This window comes from Aplidium turbinatum, chromosome 1, assembly GCF_918807975.1.
Source record: "Aplidium turbinatum chromosome 1, kaAplTurb1.1, whole genome shotgun sequence".
Lineage (NCBI taxonomy): Eukaryota > Metazoa > Chordata > Ascidiacea > Aplousobranchia > Polyclinidae > Aplidium > Aplidium turbinatum.
In genome coordinates this window covers 63,489,176-63,502,718 of record NC_137472.1, presented here as the reverse complement: position 1 = coordinate 63,502,718, position 13,543 = coordinate 63,489,176, and the positions used below count along the sequence as shown (strand labels likewise).

At 36.7% G+C, this 13,543-nt stretch overlaps 2 protein-coding genes across 2 annotated transcripts in view; both read left to right on the top strand.

Moving 5' to 3' along the window:
- The window catches only part of LOC145777808 (uncharacterized), a 182,799-nt gene that overhangs the window by 89,514 nt on the left and 79,742 nt on the right, over window positions 1-13,543 (top strand). The window lies entirely within an intron of this gene.
- The window catches only part of LOC145777897 (protein N-terminal asparagine amidohydrolase-like), a 32,194-nt gene continuing 30,321 nt past the window's right edge, over window positions 11,671-13,543 (top strand). The window contains exon 1 of the mRNA XM_082589256.1: window positions 11,671-12,622. The gene's annotated coding sequence lies outside the window, so the exon portion shown is untranslated. The remainder of the gene's footprint in view (window positions 12,623-13,543) is intronic.

The following is a 13,543-nucleotide window of genomic DNA, read 5'->3' as shown; positions in this document are numbered from 1 at the left end:
GGGAAACTTGTATACTTGCTTCGATTCAGAATTGCAACGAGTCATCGGGCGCTATTTGCTTGTGTTTGAAGCCGGGTTGCTCGCTTTGTGAAAAAGCTATCAACCTCAACTTTTGCTTGTAAGTAGACAGAGATATGTTCTTTAGATTAACGTTTATTAAATGCTAGTATCTTAAAAAATATTTGTGGGATAGATGGTTGAAGTCGGTCAAGTTCAACTCTTTACCTAAGAAATATTTTTAACTTTCAGAGTCTGGCTTAGCTTTATTTGGGTAGACGATAGCTTGTGCTTTCCAGCAATGGTTCAATTGTTAAAATCGAAGCAGAAACAAGCAACTTACAACTAATTTAATAAAGACATATAATGATCGCAGACCAGGGGAGACTTGTATACTTGCTTTAATTCGGAAATGCAACGAGTCATCGGGCGCTATTTGCTTGTGTTTAAAGCCCGGTTGCTCGCTTTGTGAAAAAGCTATCAACCTCAACTTTTGCTTGTAAATAGACAGAGATATGTTCTTTAAATTAGCGTTGATTAAATGCTGGTATTTTTGAAGGTATTTTTCGTATAAATGGTTAAACTCGGTCAAGTTCAACTCTTTACCTAGATAATATTTTTAAATTTTATAGTCTGGCTCACCTTCATTTGGATAGACAATAGCTTCTGCTTTCCAGCAATGGTTCGATTGTTAAAATCGAAGCAGAAACAAGCAACTTACAACTAATTTAATAAAGACATATAATGATCGCAGACCGGGGGAAACTTGTATACTTGCTTCAATTCGGAAATGCAACGAGTCATCGGGCGCTATTTGCTTGTGTTTGAAGCCCGGTTGCTCGCTTTGTAAAAAAGCTATCAACCTCAACTTTTGCTTGTAAATAGACAGAGATATGTTCTTTAGATTAACGTTTATTAAATGCTAGTATCTTAAAAAATATTTGTGGGATAGATGGTTGAAGTCGGTCAAGTTCAACTCTTTACCTAGGAAATATTTTTAACTTTTAGAGTCAGGCTTAGCTTTATTTGGATAGACAATAGCTTCTGCTTTGCAGCAATGGTTAGATCGTTAAAATCGAAGCAGAAACAAGCAACTTACAACTAATTTAATAAAGACATATAATGATCGCAGACCTGGGGGAAACTTGTATACTTGCTTCAATTCGGAAATGCAACGAGTCATCGGGCGCTATTTGCTTGTGTTTGAAGCCCGGTTGCTCGCTTTGTGAAAAAGCTATCAACCTCAACTTTTGCTTGTAAATAGACAGAGATATGTTCTTTAGATTAACGTTTATTAAATGCTAGTATCTTAAAAAATATTTGTGGGATAGATGGTTGAAGTCGGTCAAGTTCAATTCTTTACCTAAGAAATATTTTTAACTTTTAGAGTCTGGATCACCTTTATTTGGATAGACGATAGCTTCTGCTTTCCAGCAATGGTTCGATCGTTAAAATCGAAGCAGAAACAAGCAACTTACAACTAATTTCATAAAGGCATAAAATCATCGCAGACCAGGGGAGACTTGTATACTTGCTTCGATTCAGAATTGCAACGAGTCATCGGGCGCTATTTGCTTGTGTTTAAGGCCCGGTTGCTCGCTTTGTGAAAAAGCTATCAACCTCAACTTTTGCTTGTAAATAGACAGAGATATGTTCTTTAAATTAGCGTTGATTAAATGCTGGTATTTTTGAAGGTATTTTTCGTATAAATGGTTAAACTCGGTCAAGTTCAACTCTTTACCTAGGTAATATTTTTAACTTTTAAAGTCAAGGTTAGCTTCATTTGGATAGACAATAGCTTGTCCTTTCCAGCAATGGTTCGATTGTTAAAATCGAAGCAGAAACAAGCAACTTACAACTAATTTAATAAAGACATATAATGATCGCAGACCGGGGGAAACTTGTATACTTGCTTCAATTCGGAAATGCAACGAGTCATCGGGCGCTATTTGCTTGTGTTTGAAGCCCGGTTGCTCGCTTTGTAAAAAAGCTATCAACCTCAACTTTTGCTTGTAAATAGACAGAGATATGTTCTTTAGATTAGCGTTGATTAAATGCTAGTATCTTAAAAAATATTTGTGGGATAGATGGTTGAAGTCGGTCAAGTTCAACTCTTTACCTAAGAAATACTTTTAAATTTATAGTCTGGATCACCTTTATTTGGATAGACGATAGCTTGTGCTTTCCAGCAATGGTTCGATCGTTAAAATCGAAGCAGAAACAAGCAACTTACAACTAATTTCATAAAGGCATAAAAACATCGCAGACCCGGGGAGACTTGTATACTTGCTTCGATTCAGAACTGCAATGAGTCATCGGGCGCTATTTGCTTGTGTTTAAAGCCCGGTTGCTCGCTTTGTGAAAAAGCTATCAACCTCAACTTTTTCTTGTTAATAGACAGAGATATGTTCTTTAAATTAGCGTTGATTAAATGCTGGTATTTTTGAAGGTATTTTTCGTATAAATGGTTAAACTCGGTCAAGTTCAACTCTTTACCTAGGTAATATTTTTAAATTTTAGAGTCTGGCTCACCTTCATTTGGATAGACAATAGCTTCTGCTTTCCAGCAATGGTTCAATTGTTAAAATCGAAGCAGAAACAAGCAACTTACAACTAATTTAATAAAGACATATAATGATCGCAGACCGGGGGAAACTTGTATACTTGCTTCAATTCGGAAATGCAACGAGTCATCGGGCGCTATTTGCTTGTGTTTGAAGCCCGGTTGCTCGCTTTGTGAAAAAGCTATCAACCTCAACTTTTGCTTGTTAATAGACAGAGATATGTTCTTTAAATTAGCGTTTATTAAATGCTGGTATCTTTAAAGTTATTTTTCGTATAAATGGTTAAACTCGGTCAAGTTCAACTTTTTACCTAGGTAATATTTTTAACTTTTAGAGTCTGGCTTAGCTTTATTTGGGTAGACGATAGCTTGTGCTTTCCAGCAATGGTTCAATTGTTAAAATCGAAGCAGAAACAAGCAACTTACAACTAATTTAATAAAGACATATAATGATCGCAGACCGGGGGAAACTTGTATACTTGCTTCAATTCGGAAATGCAACGAGTCATCGGGCGCTATTTGCTTGTGTTTGAAGCCCGGTTGCTCGCTTTGTGAAAAAGCTATCAACCTCAACTTTTGCTTGTTAATAGACAGAGATATGTTCTTTAAATTAGCGTTTATTAAATGCTGGTATCTTTAAAGTTATTTTTCGTATAAATGGTTAAACTCGGTCAAGTTCAACTTTTTACCTAGGTAATATTTTTAACTTTTAGAGTCTGGCTTAGCTTTATTTGGGTAGACGATAGCTTGTGCTTTCCAGCAATGGTTCAATTGTTAAAATCGAAGCAGAAACAAGCAACTTACAACTAATTTAATAAAGACATATAATGATCGCAGACCGGGGGAAACTTGTATACTTGCTTCAATTCGGAAATGCAACGAGTCATCGGGCGCTATTTGCTTGTGTTTGAAGCCCGGTTGCTCGCTTTGTGAAAAAGCTATCAACCTCAACTTTTGCTTGTAAATAGACAGAGATATGTTCTTTAGATTAACGTTTATTAAATGCTAGTATCTTAAAAAATATTTGTGGGATAGATGGTTGAAGTCGGTCAAGTTCAATTCTTTACCTAAGAAATATTTTTAAATTTTAGAGTCTGGATCACCTTTATTTGGATAGACGATAGCTTGTGCTTTCCAGCAATGGTTCGATCGTTAAAATCGAAGCAGAAACAAGCAACTTACAACTAATTTCATAAAGGCATAAAATCATCGCAGACCAGAGGAGACTTGTATACTTGCTTCGATTCAGAATTGCAACGAGTCATCGGGCGCTATTTGCTTGTGTTTGAAGCCCGGTTGCTCGCTTTGTAAAAAAGCTATCAACCTCAACTTTTTCTTGTAAATAGACAGAGATATGTTCTTTAGATGAGCGTTTATTAAATGCTGGTATCTTTAAAAATATTTGTGGGATAAATGGTTAAACTCGGTCAAGTTCAACTCTTTACCTAAGAAATATTTTTAAATTTTAGAGTCTGGCTCACCTTTATTTGGATAGACGATAGCTTCTGCTTTCCAGCAATGGTTCAATTGTTAAAGTCGAAGCAGAAACAAGCAACTTACAAATAATTTAATAAAGATATAATTATAATGATCGCAGACCAGGGGAGACTTGTATACTTGCTTCGATTCGTAAATGCAACGAGTCATCGGGCGCTATTTGCTTGTGTTTGAAGCCCGGTTGCTCGCTTTGTAAAAAAGCTATCAACCTCAACTATTGCTTGTAAATAGACAGAGATATGTTCTTTAAATTAGCGTTTATTAAATGCTAGTATTTTTAAAGGTATTTTTCGTATAAATGGTTAAACTCGGTCAAGTTCAACTCTTTACCTAGGTAATATTTTTAACTTTTAAAGTCAGGCTTAGCTTTATTTGGATAGACAATAGCTTCTGCTTTCCATCAATGGTTCGATTGTTAAAATCGAAGCAGAAACAAGCAACTTACAACTAATTTAATAAAGACATATAATGATCGCAGACCCGGGGGAAACTTGTATACTTGCTTCGATTCAGAATTGCAACGAGTCATCGGGCGCTATTTGCTTGTGTTTGAAGCCGGGTTGCTCGCTTTGTGAAAAAGCTATCAACCTCAACTTTTGCTTGTAAGTAGACAGAGATATGTTCTTTAGATTAACGTTGATTAAATGGTGGTATCTTAAAAAATATTTGTGGGATAGATGGTTGAAGTCGGTCAAGTTCAATTCTTTACCTAAGAAATATTTTTAACTTTCAGAGTCTGGCTTAGCTTTATTTGGGTAGACGATAGCTTGTGCTTTCCAGCAATGGTTCAATTGTTAAAATCGAAGCAGAAACAAGCAACTTACAACTAATTTAATAAAGACATATAATGATCGCAGACCAGGGGAGACTTGTATACTTGCTTTAATTCGGAAATGCAACGAGTCATCGGGCGCTATTTGCTTGTGTTTAAAGCCCGGTTGCTCGCTTTGTGAAAAAGCTATCAACCTCAACTTTTGCTTGTAAATAGACAGAGATATGTTCTTTAAATTAGCGTTGATTAAATGCTGGTATTTTTGAAGGTATTTTTCGTATAAATGGTTAAACTCGGTCAAGTTCAACTCTTTACCTAGATAATATTTTTAAATTTTATAGTCTGGCTCACCTTTATTTGGATAGACAATAGCTTCTGCTTTCCAGCAATGGTTCGATTGTTAAAATCGAAGCAGAAACAAGCAACTTACAACTAATTTAATAAAGACATATAATGATCGCAGACCGGGGGAAACTTGTATACTTGCTTCAATTCGGAAATGCAACGAGTCATCGGGCGCTATTTGCTTGTGTTTGAAGCCCGGTTGCTCGCTTTGTAAAAAAGCTATCAACCTCAACTTTTGCTTGTAAATAGACAGAGATATGTTCTTTAGATTAGCGTTGATTAAATGCTAGTATCTTAAAAAATATTTGTGGGATAGATGGTTGAAGTCGGTCAAGTTCAACTCTTTACCTAGGAAATATTTTTAACTTTTAGAGTCAGGCTTAGCTTTATTTGGATAGACAATAGCTTCTGCTTTGCAGCAATGGTTAGATTGTTAAAATCGAAGCAGAAACAAGCAACTTACAACTAATTTAATAAAGACATATAATGATCGCAGACCAGGGGGAAACTTGTATACTTGCTTCAATTCGGAAATGCAACGAGTCATCGGGCGCTATTTGCTTGTGTTTGAAGCCCGGTTGCTCGCTTTGTGAAAAAGCTATCAACCTCAACTTTTGCTTGTAAATAGACAGAGATATGTTTTTTAGATTAACGTTTATTAAATGCTAGTATCTTAAAAAATATTTGTGGGATAGATGGTTGAAGTCGGTCAAGTTCAATTCTTTACCTAAGAAATATTTTTAACTTTTAGAGTCTGGATCACCTTTATTTGGATAGACGATAGCTTCTGCTTTCCAGCAATGGTTCGATCGTTAAAATCGAAGCAGAAACAAGCAACTTACAACTAATTTCATAAAGGCATAAAATCATCGCAGACCAGGGGAGACTTGTATACTTGCTTCGATTCAGAATTGCAACGAGTCATCGGGCGCTATTTGCTTGTGTTTAAAGCCCGGTTGCTCGCTTTGTGAAAAAGCTATCAACCTCAACTTTTGCTTGTAAATAGACAGAGATATGTTCTTTAAATTAGCGTTGATTAAATGCTGGTATTTTTGAAGGTATTTTTCGTATAAATGGTTAAACTCGGTCAAGTTCAACTCTTTACCTAGGTAATATTTTTAACTTTTAAAGTCAAGCTTAGCTTCATTTGGATAGACAATAGCTTGTCCTTTCTAGCAATGGTTCGATTGTTAAAATCGAAGCAGAAACAAGCAACTTACAACTAATTTAATAAAGACATATAATGATCGCAGACCGGGGGAAACTTGTATACTTGATTCAATTCGGAAATGCAACGAGTCATCGGGCGCTATTTGCTTGTGTTTGAAGCCCGGTTGCTCGCTTTGTAAAAAAGCTATCAACCTCAACTTTTGCTTGTAAATAGACAGAGATATGTTCTTTAGATTAACGTTTATTAAATGCTAGTATCTTAAAAAATATTTGTGGGATAGATGGTTGAAGTCGGTCAAGTTCAACTCTTTACCTAAGAAATACTTTTAAATTTATAGTCTGGATCACCTTTATTTGGATAGACGATAGCTTGTGCTTTCCAGCAATGGTTCGATCGTTAAAATCGAAGCAGAAACAAGCAACTTACAACTAATTTCATAAAGGCATAAAAACATCGCAGACCCGGGGAGACTTGTATACTTGCTTCGATTCAGAACTGCAATGAGTCATCGGGCGCTATTTGCTTGTGTTTAAAGCCCGGTTGCTCGCTTTGTGAAAAAGCTATCAACCTCAACTTTTTCTTGTTAATAGACAGAGATATGTTCTTTAAATTAGCGTTGATTAAATGCTGGTATTTTTGAAGGTATTTTTCGTATAAATGGTTAAACTCGGTCAAGTTCAACTCTTTACCTAGGTAATATTTTTAAATTTTAGAGTCTGGCTCACCTTCATTTGGATAGACAATAGCTTCTGCTTTCCAGCAATGGTTCGATTGTTAAAATCGAAGCAGAAACAAGCAACTTACAGCTAATTTAATAAAGACATATAATGATCGCAGACCCTGGGGAAACTTGTATACTTGCTTCAATTCGGAAATGCAACGAGTCATCGGGCGCTATTTGCTTGTGTTTGAAGCCCGGTTGCTCGCTTTGTGAAAAAGCTATCAACCTCAACTTTTGCTTGTAAGTAGACAGAGATATGTTCTTTAGATTAACGTTTATTAAATGGTGGTATCTTAAAAAATATTTGTGGGATAGATGGTTGAAGTCGGTCAAGTTCAATTCTTTACCTAAGAAATATTTTTAACTTTTAGAGTCTGGCTTAGCTTTATTTGGGTAGACGATAGCTTGTGCTTTCCAGCAATGGTTCAATTGTTAAAATCGAAGCAGAAACAAGCAACTTACAACTAATTTCATAAAGACATATAATGATCGCAGACCAGGGGAGACTTGTATACTTGCTTCAATTCGGAAATGCAACGAGTCATCGGGCGCTATTTGCTTGTGTTTAAAGCCCGGTTGCTCGCTTTGTGAAAAATCTATCAACCTCAACTTTTGCTTGTAAATAGACAGAGATATGTTCTTTAAATTAACGTTGATTAAATGCTGGTATCTTTGAAGGTAGGCTATTTTTCGTATAAATGGTTAAACTCGGTCAAGTTCATCTCTTTACCTAGGAAATATTATTAACTTTTAGAGTCTGGCTTAGCATTATAGCTTGTTCTTTCCAGCAATGGTTCAATTGTAAAAATCGAAGCAGAAACAAGCAAGTTACAACTAATTTAATAGAGCCATATAATGATCGCAGACCTGGGGAGACTTGTATACTTGCTTCGATTCGGATATGCAACGAGTCATCGGGCGCTTTTTGCTTGCGTTTGAAGACCGGTTGCTCGCTTTGTGAAAAAGCTATCAACCTCAACTTTTGCTTGTAAATAGACAGAGATATGTTCTTTAGATTAGCGTTGATTAAATTCTGGTATCTTAAAAAATATTTGTGGGATAGATGGTTGAAGTCGGTCAAGTTCAACTCTTTACCTAAGAAATATTTTTAAGTTTTAGAGTCTGGCTCACCTTCATTTGGATAGACGATAGCTTCTGCTTTCCAGCAATGGTTCGATCGTTAAAATCGAAGCAGAAACAAGCAACTTACAACTAATTTCATAAAGGCATGAAATGATCGCAGACCAGGGGAGACTTGTATACTTGCTTCAATTCAGAAATGCAACGAGTCATCGGGCGCTATTTGCTTGTGTTTGAAGCCCGGTTGCTCGCTTTGTGAAAAAGCTATCAACCTCAACTTTTGCTTGTTAATAGACAGAGATATGTTCTTTAAATTAGCGTTTATTGAATGCTTGTATCTTTAAAGTTATTTTTCGTATAAATGGTTAAACTCGGTCAAGTTCAACTCTTTACCTAGGAAAAATTTTTAACTTTTAGAGTCAGGCTTAGCTTTATTTGGGTAGACGATAGCTTGTGATTTCCAGCAATGGTTCAATTGTAAAAATCGAAGCAGAAACGACAGAGATATCTTCTTGATTAAATGCTGTTATCTTTAATAATTGCTGTGTATTCTTCGGATAAATAGTTAAACTTGGTCAAGTTTAACTCTTTTCTAAGGAGATATGTGGTGTTTTTCAGGCCTGTGTTACATTGCTTTGCATAGGTGAGATCTTCTGCTTTGCAGGGCTGGTTCAATTGTAAAAATTGAAGCAGAAACAAGCAAATCACAACTAATTTACCAAAGGCGGACACTTGCATGCTTTTTATCGTCATAGTTGATTGATTTCACCCCACTTTTCTACTATTTTTTTGGTCGATACCTCCTCCGTGACGTCATCGCCTTTTAATTAAAGGGGAACCTTGTAAACCAGCTCCCAAAAGACTTATACTGGGTAGATAGGGGTACTAAACTTTTACGTTGTCCTTGGCAAGCATGCTTTCTTGGATTTGGATTTTCATTTGGCAGTGGCTATTTGACCGGCGCCGGTCTTTGAATCTGAAACACTATATATTTGACCGTCATACGTCATGAAGCACGTTGTATATAAGTCCTAAATCCGACTAATTCATTCAACTCATACGTGGCGAGTGCGATACGTCGCCGCTTCCTATTGTAGAGGTACTGAGTTCGATACTACCTGGAAGCGTTCTTTTTTTATTTATTTTTTTTAACTAAATTTTGACAGGAAGTGCATTTTTGTAGTCAATTTTTAATTTGAGTTGTCTACAGCCCAATTTTTTATGTCTTTTCAAATGTGAGTAATAAAGTTAGAGTTTTTTAATTTGCTGGAACTTGAGAATTTCTCTGGGTAATTTTCCGTTTGTGGTGTGCTAACTATAGCCTACTACATAATTTTTCATTCAGGCACGTTTTAAACCTTCAAGGTTTTGCCACCTTTTCCCGTTCATTAACGTGCTTGGGAGGTCTATATCGATTTTTGTAGTTAGTATCTTTTTCGTCCCTGACGCGTTAATGACGAAAAATAAAATGATTAATGGTATGTAAATGTAATGCAACTTGCAACTCAAATTAAAAATTGACTACAAAAATACACTTCGGGTCAAAATTTAGTAAAAAAAAAAAAAAAAAAAGAACGCTTGCTGGTAGTATCGAACTCAGTTCCTCTACAATAGGAGGCGGCGACGTCGGATTTAGGACTTATATACAACGCGCTTCTCGTCTTTTGCTTGGAAAGAGAAAAAGAAAAAAAGTGACTGTATAATATAATGACGTAATGATGGTCAAATAGTGTTTCAGATTCAAAGACCGGCGCCGGTCAAATAACCACTGCCTTTTCATTTTGCATGTTTAGTTGTTTTCAGCAATATGTCCTGTATTTTGCCATGCTAGACAGGCATGGGCGCCGATCGCTCTCTAAGATTGGTGGGGACATTTACTAGGAAAGAAAGGGCAGACGAGCGAAGCGAGCTGAAAGATTGGGGTCTGTTCAACAAACAAATAGGCCTACAGTAGATAGGCTACAAGTCTAATGCGATGTATTTTAATTGTCAGTGTCAACATTGGACAGCAGAAGTCCAAACTCGGCAACGAGTCTCCGGCGAATTAAAAACGAAGTCCTTGGTTGATCCTTGGCTTGTAATGAAGGTTGATCGAATTCAAAACTTTATTGTGCACATAGCAGACCATTGCATGATTTGGCCGTTTCTGTGTCATGGTAGATCGTAACAAAGTTTTGATACGTCGCAAAGTTGAAAATGAGCGTTCAGCTGAAAACGAGCGGGCTGGTGATATGAGCAAAAGTTCCATTTGCGGAAACATTTGCCAAACAGCGGATGGTAGCCTATCTTCTTGAATATCATTCGAAAATCTTGTGCAAGGGACTCTGTGTCAAAGAACTGAAGATAATCGTCTACCAAATGTGATTGTAGCTTTCCACTAAAGAGTGATTCTTGTAGAATTTTGTAGTGCTCAAGATCGGTCGACTTGAAATAGTCAGTAAGATTTTGCTGCGAGCTGTCAATGACTGCAAAATACTCTGACCGATCGATCTTGAAGTTTAGGAGGTTGACCATGGCCATGTCCATACTGAAGACGATTTGGAACGTGACAAGTCTTTTAAAAATTGGGTAGGGTAAGAGTTTTTTCACTTGAAAAAAAGCTGCCTGGCAGCCTTCCAACTGCTGATTTTCCTATATACAATTTTTTGCCAAACCGGTGAAGACATTTCAGCAGCTTTTAACCTCAATGTAATAATAACTGAAAAAATAGCTTTTTTCTTATACAAAAGTAACACAAGCTACACTTACTGCACTACATGCTTGTACGACTCTTTCAAAGTAATTCTAAAACTCTGCACTGCGTGGCCCTGGCGTAACCAAATTAAATACAATTTGCGAGTTACACCAGGGTTTCTCTGCCTAATAAAACATTTCTACTACGGTTGGGGCTTCCTCGCATAAAACAAAAATGTTGTCCCCTCCTTTCAATATATTTTAAACGTTTGACTGGTAAAATTGTGACATTCGGGTAATATTTTCCCTTTTACGTTACAAAAATAATGTAAAAAGATGATGGGGACATGTAAAAAGATGGTGGGGACATGTAAAAAGATGGTGGGGACATGTCCCCACTGTCCTATAGGGATCGGCGCCCGTGTAGACAGGTAGTCACCACCTGGTCAAGCCCCCTGATGAAGTCAGTCGTGTCTGATTGACGAAACGTCGGAATAAAAAGCAGATTGTCACTGTATATATACATCTTGTGATAGTTTAGCTTAATTTGCACCAGTAGAACAGCCTCATTCAATTTTCAAACTTTGGTTGATTAACCAGATATGCATGGTTAATGAAAAATGTAGCTTGCAGCTGATAAAATTTTACACTTTTTGAATGTGCTGCTTTTTTCTTTTTTTAGATTTGCTTTAAATTTAGCAATGAAAAGCGGGAGCAAGTCTTTTAGGCGCAGACAGTTAGGTGCCGGTCAAATAGGTGCTCACTCTGTGGCGTCTAGATATTTAGGTGCGGAGAACTGTGGCGCCCGTTCATTAAGGTGCTATTCCTAGTAAAGTCTGCAGATTGTATCAGCTTGGCAGGTATGGCAATGCTTTTCACACAAAATGTTGTATTGAACAAAAAAATGTGTTATGGCTTCCGTGCGTAAAGCTGCTTAAACCGGCAATGCTGTTCATACAAAATGTCATATTGAACACAAAAATATATTCTAATTTTAATGCGCGTGTTCGGCATTTATTTGTTGTTAGTCCAGGTTGCGTCGGCGAAAGCTTTATCAATAAATTATTTAAGTTTCCGAACATGCCTGATTTCACTTTTAGTGAGTCAAATAATAACTAGGCTACAGTAAACATCAGTAAAAAATATAGCGTAGCCTATATTCAAGCGGGTGGTAGGCTTGAGTGAAGAGTAACTTAGTTTTCCGTCAAAACCCTGACTAGGTTTAATAACGAGCAAAGTCGCACTATTATGCTTGTATCTAGGGTTTATACGTCTTATAGTTAAATGTACCGTATATGTCTTATAGGTATTCATGTAGTAGAGCGTTGTCTCATACGTACTCGCCACACGACCAATCCATCCCGAGTAGAACTACTGTAATTGCGAAAGATAACAGATTAAGTAAGGTTCCATCTGGTTGCAACCTGTGTTCAGGATGCATAGCAAATGTCCTGTGGAGATGTGTTAATATCAAGAGTAGTAGAGCGTTGTCTCGCACCTCATCTCCACACGCGCATTAACAAAACAACATATTTTTCTGTTCAATACAACATTTTGTGTGAAAAGCATTGCCCTACCTGCCAAGCTGATACAATCTGCAGACTTTACTAGGAATAGCACCTAAACGAGCGGGCGCCACAGTGCTCAGCACCTAAATATCCAGACGCCACAGTGTGCGCGCCTATCTGACCGGCGCCTAGCTGTCTGTGCCTAAAAGACGTGGACCCCGAAAAGCGCCTCTTGTTATGATGAATTAAGGCGAATTTTGATTTTACCTTCACGTCACACTTTGATTGATTACCGGTAAGTATTAACGGAGCAAGATGATGTAAAAAGATTAAAAAAAAAGAGTATATGGTACTGCAGTTACTTTCTTGTTTTTTCCTGTTCAAATGATATCGAATTTTTTTGTAATCGGTAACCTTGCTATAAACCTGTTTTAGTAACTTTGTGTGATTTTTGATTATAGTATTTTAAAAATGAAAACTAACAAACCTGAAACACAGTACGGTTTAGCGGTGTTGTTGATGTTTTACTCTGCTTCTTAAGAAATTACAAGTGGTTCCTAAACTATACGGCACCTTATGCAATATTTCACTCACTGTTTAACTGGATGTGATTGCTTTGTAATATGTTTATGATCTTTTTGTTAGCCACAAATAAGCAGTGTGGCTGTGACAATTTTTGTCATTTAGGATTTATGTTGACATGCTCTTTTGATTGTACCTATAATATGCTGTTTTGCTCTTTTGCAGCACCCTATAGTATGCTGCTCTTTTAATATTTTGTAGTAACATGAAATAGGCTAATAAAGTAGCCTCAGTGGACCTATGCGGTTATTTAAAAGATTAAAGTGATTATTTTTAGAAAGCATTGCGGCAATCCAAAGCACTTCTATCTTTGTTGAGATTGAAGGATTGCGCAAAAGGCATGTTATCCCTTCATTGTCCAACGATACTAAATTCATATAGCTATTACTTCGTTTTTCATGCTAACTGGAAGTTATTGATCGACTTTTCGGTTTTGACTTTTGTTTTGTTTATATATAAGTTTTTCTTATCAACAACAACCCAGATAAACAATGAATGTTTTTTACATTGATTTCACATTGGTTCTACGTGGAATCAATGTAAAAAGTATGGATTTACTTAGTGACAATAATCTTTCGCTTTACATGCGACTGCTGGAAGAGTTAGAAAATACCAAGCACGGTTTGACTCTCCC